The sequence below is a fragment of the Arachis hypogaea genome, chromosome 5 (genome assembly GCF_003086295.3).
Source record: "Arachis hypogaea cultivar Tifrunner chromosome 5, arahy.Tifrunner.gnm2.J5K5, whole genome shotgun sequence".
NCBI classification, from domain to species: Eukaryota; Viridiplantae; Streptophyta; class Magnoliopsida; order Fabales; family Fabaceae; genus Arachis; species Arachis hypogaea.
Window position 1 is genome coordinate 25,693,876 of NC_092040.1, and position 11,224 is coordinate 25,705,099.

General features: G+C 35.6%; 1 non-coding gene across 1 annotated transcript; it reads right to left on the reverse strand.

The window, feature by feature from the left end:
* Positions 1-10,613: 10,613 nt before the first annotated feature.
* Positions 10,614-10,721, reverse strand: LOC112804276 (small nucleolar RNA R71). Its single transcript, XR_003202891.1, has one exon. It is a non-coding gene; the product is annotated as a small nucleolar RNA R71 (small nucleolar RNA).
* Between the last annotated feature and the right edge of the window lie 503 nt (positions 10,722-11,224).

Sequence of the window (11,224 nt, forward strand, 5' to 3'; positions counted from 1 at the left end):
TATATGACATGTTAATTACTAAGATATATTTTATTTAATTTTTATGAGTAAAAATAATTTAAAAATCACTAATATTTCTCAGTTTTACAAGATAAATTTAACCAATGTATTTAAAATAAATAAATAAATGGCCTTGATAGTTATCCCAAAAAATAATAAGACTCCCAACAAAAAAAATTTTGTCAATCCTAGTTGGCTCTTAACGGATAAATCAACAGTTTAACATATCATGTAGGCTTATTTCATTAATATAGAGAAAATCATTGATAGAAAGACTAATCAGTCTCACAAAAATAAAGATTAAGGACGAAAAATGATATTTTTTTTATAATCTCATTATCTTTTAAGATAATTGTTAGATTTATTATTATTATTAAAGTGAATCCATCCCAACTCCTGATAATTTTTACGAAGCATTATGAGGCCCTGGATAAAAAAAATATCATTTCCTCCCTTTGATATTTAACTTTGTAAGATTGATTAACCCCTTTTTTAATGATCTCTCTACGGAACTTGTTTACATGACATGTTAATCACTAATATATATTTTATTTAATTTTTATAAGTAAAAATAATTTAAAAATCACCAATATTTCTCAGTTTTACACGATAAATTTAACAAATGTATTTAAAAAAATAAAAAAATTGTCCATTCTAGTTGGCTCTTAACGAATAAATCAATAATTTAACATATCATGTAGGCTTATTTTATTAATACCAAGAAAAACATTGATAGAAAGGCTAATCAGTCTCACAAAAATAAAGATTAAGGACCAAAAATGATATATTTTTTAACATCATCATCATCATCATCATCATCATCATCATCATCATCATCATCATCATCATCATCATCATCATCATCATCATCATCATCATCTACCAAATCTAAAATTATGTTAATTAACATGTCCAAGAGTGACCTTATACCATAGTTGTGAGAACCAAACTGTAAAACTCTAATATACAGATCCTTATGCTCGAGTCATAAGTCAAAGATATTAAGGTGGTACGACTCTCAAGGTGAATTTTTAATACATAAATATAGGTATAATTGAAAGAATTATTAATCGAGAAGTTTGAAAAGAGTGAAAATAAAATCGCAAAGTCGAACACTCTCGTATTGAGGCATAAGAAAATTCAACGCGTTCGTCTAACGAAAGAAATAACTAAAACAGAAGAAAGAAATAGAATAGACATAAATATAAGTATACCAGCCATAGTTGTAACCCGTAAAGTTTAGGTCGGCTAGGGTTACAGAGTTAAAATAGTTGACAACAGAAATCTCTATCTCTCCCAAAATACATCACAGCCTCTATAGGCAAGTTTCAAAAGGAATAATATATATATACATCAATAAAAGTTTTCCAAAATAAAAGGAGAGATACTAGAACAAAAGTTAATCAGAAATCCAGTAAACTTCACTGCTTCCCAGATGGACCACTACTCACTGCTGAGCACCAAGACCTGCATCTAAAAAATAGAATATATGCACGGAATGAGCTCCCCCGACCCATGGGTTCCAGTATGGTAAAAGTGCCAAATAAATACAATGCACTATAATTTAAATTCACTAAGCATCTTAAGCTTCTTATCTCGCCATATCCATCCTATGTTCTCACTTATCCATAACTTGGCAACTAGCATAGGGAATTCTGTTCTAATCCAATTCCCTTCATACTTCACCACTTCCCAAATCGGCTAACCCAAGAACCAAATTAAACACAAACAATACAGACAAGTAGTACAAAAGTAAGGCAAGTAATTCAATTAGCAAATAATCATGAAACATGTACAATTAGGCAAACCAAAGCAATTAAACAAACCCAAACAATTCAAGCATATGAAGATGATACATGTCTATCCTACTGGCCGTGAGATCACGTGTTGGTTAACTTCCAGGACCCGACACACTCGGTAGCTAACCTGGTTATCGTCTCTCTATTACGCATTAATATCATTAGAGGGAATCCGTGTCCTGTCACCGCTAGAGGGTATCTGTGCCCTGTCACCGCTAGAGGGTATATGTGCCCTGTCACCGTTAGAGGGTATATGTGCCTTGTCATCCATTTACAACTAGAGAGAAGGCAAGCAAACATACTCACATCCAACCTTTCCATTCATTATTCATTTACTACATTCATTCATAAATTCTATATAGACATTTATCTTCAGCCATAAATCAACATTCATCTCAACCATCCGGCTTAAATTCATAATTCACAATCAGCCATGAACCATCACCACACACAGCCATTCAACCCATATCATACACAGCACTCTACCATCCTCCTTAACAACTCATATCATCATCATTGATCATAACTCATCATAATATTCCCTTTCTTCATCCACAAGTTACCCATTTCCCTATCTTCGTCTCAAAGACTAGGCATTTTACATTAATCTAAGATTTAAAAGATGAAAATGGGGGTTTATAAGCCTGAAATAGTGTCTTGAAAGGTCGCAAGCTTGTTGGGAAAGTGAAAGACTTGAAAACAAAAGCTTTAGGAAAGAACAGAATCGCAGCGCATGCCCAGAAGTATTTTTAAAAGTGTGTGTACGTACAGGGCTGTACGTACACACACTTTTAAAAATACTTCTGGGCGTGCGCTGCGACTCTGTTCTTTCCTAAAGGGCTGTGCGTACGCATAGAAAGTAAAATCATCATTTTTAAGTGCGCGCACAAGGTGTGCTAGAGCCATCAACAGCATGTTATTTCCAACGTGCGCGTACACATAGCTCGCAAAACCTTATTGATTGTGTGCGCGCTCAGGGCGTGCTAGTGCTCTCAGCAGATGCCCTTTCCTTGTGTGTGCGTACGCACAGGTGTGTGCGTGCACACAGGTCTAGAATTCCACAGGGTGTGTGTCCGCACAGGGTTGTGCGCGCACACACATACCAAAAATCACATTCTGCAGAATTTGCAAGATTCAGATTTCCGGTCCAAACTTTCAACGACCATATATCATTCCACAAAATTTAGATTTCTATTAAATTTAAACCATTTTAAAGCTTATAAAATTATCTTTTATTTGATATAAAAATCATCAAATTCCGAAAACGGTAGCTCAGAATATGATCCGTTGAAGTACATTAAAATCTCATTTTTTCCAAAACTCATAAACTTCCAATTTCTAAAACTTACATTTCCTAATTTCATTAAAAACCAACCAAAACTCACCCTTCCAACATCAACCATTTCCAAACCCTCATTTAATCATCAACCCACTAATTCTTTCACTTTTAGCCAATCTCAATTCAATAATCTAAGTCTAACAATACACAACTTAATCAACCATTATACATACAAATCAATATCACATACTAATTACATACTCCATTAACAAGAACATTATTCACAATCCCCAATCTTTCTAAATTAAATAATACACAACAAGCATTATCTTTTATTTGATATAAAAATCATCAAATTCCAAAAACGGTAGCTCAGGATATGATCTGTTGAAGTACATTAAAATCTCATTTTTTCCAAAACTCATAAACTTCCAATTTCTAAAACTTACATTTCCTAATTTCATTAAAAACCAACCAAAACTCACCCTTCCAACATCAACCATTTTCAAACCCTCATTTAATCATCAACCCACCAATTCTTTCACTTTTAGCCAATCTCAATTCAATAATCTAAGTCTAACAATACACAACTTAATCAACCATTATACATACAAATCAATATCACATACCAATTACATACTCCATCAACAAGAACATTATTCACAATCCCCAATCTTTCCAAATTAAATAATACACAACAAGCATTATCAATTACTACATCCACCTAGCCCCCAACATAATATCAAATTAATCACATCACGCAATCATCAACCGTCATTACTGTTCTTACCTTTTTCCGGCCTCTGGCCCAATATTTCATCAAATATACTCATAACCACATAATTCACTAATAAATACCAATTCCAAACAATACATCAACAATGCACAATTCCACGATCCTTACCCAATATCAATATCACCTACTACACATGTAATACCAATCAATCATACCATTCAAGCTTAATTCTAGAGGCATCTAACCTAGGAATTCACATCATATCACACGGTACTTAAATGAAACTTAAATTGTACTTCTTGTAGTCACAATAATTTGGTCCTTCTTTCAAATTCTCTACCAAGCACTAGCTCTCAGCTTTACCAAGAGTTCTACATACCAATTTCAAGCTTCCAAGAGTACCAAAATCTCACCTAACCACTCTAGCACAACCAATATCATACATACATTAACCTAGGACTTATGTAATCTAGTAAATCACAAAGGTTAGTGATTTCTTACCTCTTCCCACAGATCCTTATGCAATACCCACAAGAAATTAAGGCCAGTGAACCCCTAAAATATGAAAATCATCAAGGAATTGAGTTCCTCAAACTCTAAACCCGAATTTGACATATCAGCAGAAATAGAGCTAGGAAAACGCAAGTTACTTACAGTTTTTTTTGGATGGAATTGAAGAGTTTGACGAACCCGACGCGTGGCCGCAAACAACTCGTCAATCGAAGCTCCGGATCAAAAGACATAGAGGATTGAAGTTGAAGTCAAGGGTTTGCTCATCTCCTTCTCCCCCTCACCATGTTTCAGCGTGTTTCTCCAAAGGTTTGGGGAAGAAGGCTGATGCCCTTCATTTATATGGCAAGTGGACTGGGCTTTGTGCCCAATACAGGCCCGGTTCGTCCGGTTTGGTCCGTTTGACCCAATCTTGGGCTAAATTCTTTAAAATTAGTGTCAAAAATATTCTAGAATAAATTATAATTTGAGTTAATTATATATTAATTAACCCGATTTTACATTCTACCCACCTAACAGAAATTTTCGCCCTAAAAAATTTTGCTCTCAAATTTTCTTACACGCCACCTTAGGTTCAATAGACCCCTTACCATTCATTTTGCCATTCTATAATGTCAATTCAATTACTAGTTCACATTATTCACTCTCATGTATAAGATCATAAACTTAACCAAATTCAAACCTAAGCTGTACCCGTCTGTTTCATTCTTAGCCTCGTCTAACCCTTTCTCAATGACTACAAACTTCCTTACCTGTCAAGGGTTCCATCTAAATCAAATCAATCTCAAATCCTTCTCAGTGATCTCAAACACTAAACAATCACTCAAATTATTAGTCTAAGTAATTCTATTATAACCTAAACCACACACACTTTTCATTCTTCGATTCTATGCCGATCCCTCAAGACAAACTCATCTCCCAAGACTCCTTTTTCATGTCACTGCAACTTTAGAGCCATCAAAAATCACCGCGCTTCCGTAGCATCACTTTGATTATAAACCACCAAGAACCCAATCATACATTCACGTCATATCCTCTTATCAGATCATAAAACATAGGCCCACTTTTAAGTCTTCTCAATCTGACCGAAATAGAGCTTATGCTCATTGTAAGATTTAATTACAACCTCTTAAAAAATCCTTGATATTTATACTCACATTACCTAATCTTTCAAAACTTATAATATCCATTGTCTAGCAATTAATCATTCTCCAATTCCTACAAAAGTGTTTAATTTCACAAACTTTCGTTCCAATTCAAATTCAAACTATGCCAATGACAATTACAAGCCCCTTGTACTCTAAATCATCAGGTTCCAAATCAATTCAAACTCAATTAAATAAATTATCCAATCAACCATCCACTTCCAAGTATTTCACTCAACAATTCAAAATCAACACACGAATCTCATATATACCACTGCTAAAATTTCCATCTCGGTATTCCCTCATGAGTTCGTTCTTGGAAATTCCTCCCCGAGTACCTCGATCGTGTCCATGATACGTGATGCAGAGCCGAAGGCGGGTTAGGAATTTTCCTTAAAATGGAATTGGGATTGCAAGTATAGTCCCAACCCATAATCGACTCCCAATCAAAGTTTGAATTCAATGTCATTATTCAAAACCAATTTAATTCCGGGAGTTTTCAATTTCTGGTCATCTTCGAAAAAGACACTTGAGACCAATAAGTGTACGATTCTGATTGTGAAGCTCAAAGGATTTTCAATGAAGAGATGAACATATAAAGAAATGAAAGAACATCCAAAATTGCAATAAATAAACTAATTAAAGAATTAAAGAACTAACTATGTAATATGGACAAGTAAAGTGTAAAAAGGATTGATGTAAATGTGTATGAAAGACTTAAAGCATAAATGGAATCTTGGCTTGGAATGAGCTAAGGGTCATTTTCTTGTTGAAAACATAACTATGACAATTAGAATGGATTAATCTCACTTGATCAACCCTCACATCAGAGAGTAGGTTAAATGAGCATAAGTGTTCTTAACAAATTACCTTAGCAACAAATTAGCGTTAGTGGGAACAAGAACAATTAACAATCCAAGAATCACCACTAAATATTGGACATTCCAACTCTAGGAATCCAAGTGATCATTTTCCCCAAGCCAAGAGATAGAAAACTAGCTCATAATCATAATTGACATTTTGTCAAACACTTCATGGGCAAAAACATGAAACATGGGAAAAATGAGAAAATGCTTGAAACTAAAAGCAAGTAATGATCTCAATCAACAATAATAACTCAAGCAAGCATATAACAATCATCAATCATTAAATTCATCAACAAGAAATTGAAATTGCAAAAGAGAAGTAAATTTGAACTATAACTTGAATTATAAGAAGGAGTAAGAACAATGTAGCTATAAAGAGTAGTAACAAAGAGATACTTACAATGGAAGCTAGCAAAATCCAAGATCAAAATGGAAAATGGCACTTGAATGTAAAATCCTAATATAAACCCTAATGGAGATGATGTAAAATTTAGAGAAAAACTATCTTAAAGCTTCCTACTACTACTCCTAAGCTACCCTAATGTAACTCTATCATATGGTCTTCATTTTCCCTTCATTATGAGCTATTGGCTTCAGAAATGGGCCTCCAATCCACTAAAATAGCGAGTCACGTGCAATTATAATGAAGGCATGTGTGGGCACCTGTGCGTACACACAGACATATATGCATGCACACTCTGCCAAAATCTCTATATGTGCGTATGCACAAGGGGTTGTGCGCACACACACTAGGCGATGCTCTAAATGGTCACGCGATACGTACGATGCAGCTCACGCACACGCCTCGCTCTGCTTTGATGCATGTGCGTATGCACCCAGGTCGATGCGTACGCACACATCGTTGTGCTCTTCTCCTTTGATTCTTCATGCTTCCTCTTCTTTGCATGATCTTCCTCCATTCTCTCATAGCCATTCCTTCCGTAGACATCTGAAATCACTCATAAATAATATCAAGGCATCGAATGGAAGGTGAATGGGATAAAATTTCTCAAATTAGGCACAAAAGAGCATGTTTTCATAATAAGGCATAATTTGGGAGGAAATCAAAAGCATGCTATTCAATGGAATAAGTGCAAGTTTATATGATGAAATCCATCAATTACAACAAAAAATTATCATCAAATATGGATTCATCAATTTTTCCATACTTAAATACTAGCATGTCCTCATTTTAATCACACTCAAAGGAGATAGATGAAAGGAAAAACAATTTATTCTATGTACTATCTAAATGCATGCAACTATCCTAAAGGTTACTCACTAATATATATAATGCTAAAAGTTGATAAAACAAACCATAAAACTCCAATCCATCACAAGAAAGCTTTAAGGCCATGGCAAAGAGTTCATACACCAAGATCAATTGTCCAAAGAATTGAATTGAAGTTTTTAAAACTATCCAATCAAACAATTTGCAAGAAGATACAATATGAGATTTAAGAACATAGAATTGAGTGATTGAACCCCTCACCGGATGTGTATTCACTCAATGCGCTCAGTGTTTAGGGCTTAATCACTCAATTCTACTTTAATCATGCTTTCAAAGATTTGCAAGTCATCTAACAATCAACTAGTATTTGCTGCATGAAAAACAAATATCATGAGGTCTTTAGAGGGTTGTAATGGGCTAGGGTTTAGGTAGGATCAATATGGATAAGTGGACTTAAAGAATTAGTTCTTTGATTAGCTCAACTGTCCACCTAATCCTATATCACCTATATACACATAATAATACAACCTATCTACCCATTTTTCTTCTATCTCACCTTACTCATGCACTTTCTTTTCAAAACATGAACATATGCATCCTTTATTTGGCTTTTTACTTCACATTCTATTATGCACAATCTTTTTTTAATTACAACTTTCTTGTCTTTGTTAGCACAAGAGATGCATATGACTTAAACACTGAATGTATGAGCATTACCTTTTTGCCCAATTTTCACAATGAGTTCTATTCCTTTATTACCAATGCTTCCCAACAATTTAGTTTCCCCCACACTTAGAATATACACACTACTCTACCCAAGCTAATCAAAGAGTAATTCCGGAATATAAGGGAGAATAATGTGCTTATCATCAGAACAAAAGGGGATTTACAAGCTCAAAAGGGGTTCATAAAGGTGAATGCAAGGGTTGGCCATATAAGTTAGTGAGTTCAACATAAAGAATGGCCTCAATCATTCTAAATGCATCCAAACAACAAATATAGGACATAAAGAATCATGCAAATCAAAGATCATAATAAAAAATGAGTATAATCACACAAGAACAAACATTATGGTTGAAAAAATGCAACTATCTATCAGAGCTCAAATCTTACAAGGTATGTTATTCTAGCTCTTTTTTCTATGTTTTATAAATAAAATACTCCAAGCAAGTTGAAAAACACAAAATTTTTCATCAATTCAATCAATGGCTTGCCCTAAAAAGGATTACATGGAAATTTCTTGGTGTTTCACCAAACTTATTCACTCTATCATGCAACATGCAAACATTAACTACCATATAACTATGAACACTAAAGAGATATATACAAACAAACCAAACAAGGTGCAATAGAAATAAAGCTACTAAAAATGAAGAAAAATAACTACAAGGGTGTTGTAAAGTGTTTTGAGAAAAGAATTTTTTTAACCCCACGAAGTCATTGATCCTCCCCTATACTTAGTTCGTGCATGGTTCTCTGTGCATGCTTATGATCCGGGAGGAAGATAACTTCAGGGGTCCACCTTCAGCCAGTGGTCTTGGAATTGGGTTGGTTACCTTCATCATGCTCCTCCCCAACTAGCTTGGATGAAGCCTCAAGAGTTGGGCCGGGGTCTCTTCCTTCTAGCTTTGCTGCTATTCACTCAAAACGCTTGTGCTCAAGTTGATCCATGTTGTGGATATCGTGCAAGATATCTTGGAATAAGTCCGAAAGGGACCGGAGAAACGGTAAAGGAGTTGATGAGGTTGGTAGACTTGATGGTGGTGCGGTTGGTGCCTTCCTCTTTGAGGGTGTCTTCTTTGTTGATCCTTTCAATTCTCCCCTCAGAATGAACTTGTTGCCTCTTGGAAACTCGAACATGACGTCCGTCGGTTGCCTCTCTACCCCCGTTGCTATTGCTAAACGCATCATCATCGATGGGAAAGGAATGTTGATTCTTTTATTCTCAATGAGTTTCCAAATCAATGTGCGTAACAGAGGGACAATGACTATGTTCTTTCTTTCCATAATAGCCCAAAGTAGCAAAGCAGTTTTGAATCTGACATGGGTAGCATGGGTGCTAGGAATGATGTAGTCCGCCACAATCTGATGCCAAATACGAGCCTCGACATTCAAATTGGAGTAAGCAATACTATTGGGAACATATTTTCTCCCTTTGCTAAACTCCCATGATGCACCGGGACGGCCAATCCGCTCAAGAATAGGAGCCAAAGACATCTTTCCCTTGAACACATTCACTTTGATTTTTAGATAATCATTTTTCTCAGACAGAATGTGTGGAATCTTCAGAATAGCTTCTAGAGCTTGGTTGGAAGTGTCCAACTTTTTTCCCCGGAGGAATACCAACTCTGCTTCCCAAGTTTGGTAGTTGACGTAGAATTCCCACACCATGGATTCATTAACTTCAATTGGGTCTTGCATAAGAAATTCCCAATGAAGCGAGGTAATTCGTTCATGGATGACCGCCTTGTATTTGCTTGGAACCTTTAGCGTTCGCTCCCAATGAATTGGTCTTTCCTCAATTTTTTCATATCATAGGTCGGCTCTTTTGTTAACCAAGATATCTGGGTTATCCCCAGGGTAATCCATGAAGTGAGTTCTAGGCGGGTGAGTTGTAGGTTGCACAACCGGTGGAGTAACCGGTGCTTTACCCTTCTTTTGCATCCTAGAATGAAAACAAAAGATTTTCAAGATCATAAGGAAACAATAAAATAAGAGTGACGAGGAAGAACTAACAAAGTCAAGAAAATTGAATTCTTAATTGGAAGAATTTAAAATAGTGTGATTTACAAGAAAGACAGTGTGTGTATTCCAAGGGTGTGCGTAGTTAGAACACACACACCAGCTGGATACAACAGCAATCACACTCTTAATCAAACAAAGCTCAACGCTTCTCAATTAAGTCCTTAAGTTGCAGAGCTAAAGCATGGACATGAAAGCAACTTCAAGCAATCACCAAATGATTCATATGAATTCTTTGAATGGAATGGTCATTGAAGTCGCTTGCATGAAAGGTCATTAGCAAAAAAGTTGTTCAAAAATTGAGTAAGCTTAGAGTGGAAGTCCAAACCTTCAGACAGAAGGAAGGAGAATCCCTCTATGAAGCTTGGGAAAGATACAAACAATTAATCAGAAAGTGTCCCTCTGATATGCTTTCTGAATGGAGCATCATAGGTATTTTCTATGATGGTCTGTCTGAACTATCCAAGATATCTTTGGATAGCTCTGCTGGAGGATCTCTTCATCTGAAGAAGACGCCTACAGAAGCTCAAGAACTAATTGAAATGGTTGCAAATAATCAATTCATGTACACTTCTGAAAGGAATCCTGTGAACAATGGGACAAATCAGAAGAAAGGAGTTCTTGAGATTGATACTCTGAATACCATATTGGCTCAGAATAAAATATTGACCCAGCAAGTTAATATGATTTCTCAAAGTCTGTTTGGAATGAAAAATGCACCAAGCAGTACTAAGGAAGCTTCATCTGAAGAAGAAGCTTATGATCCTGAGAACCCTTCAATGGAAGAGGTGAATTACATGGGAGAACCCTATGGAAACACCTATAATCCTTCATGGAGAAATCATCCAAATCTCTCATGGAAGGATCAACAGAGACCTCAACAAGGTTTCAACAACAATAATGGTGGAAGAAACAG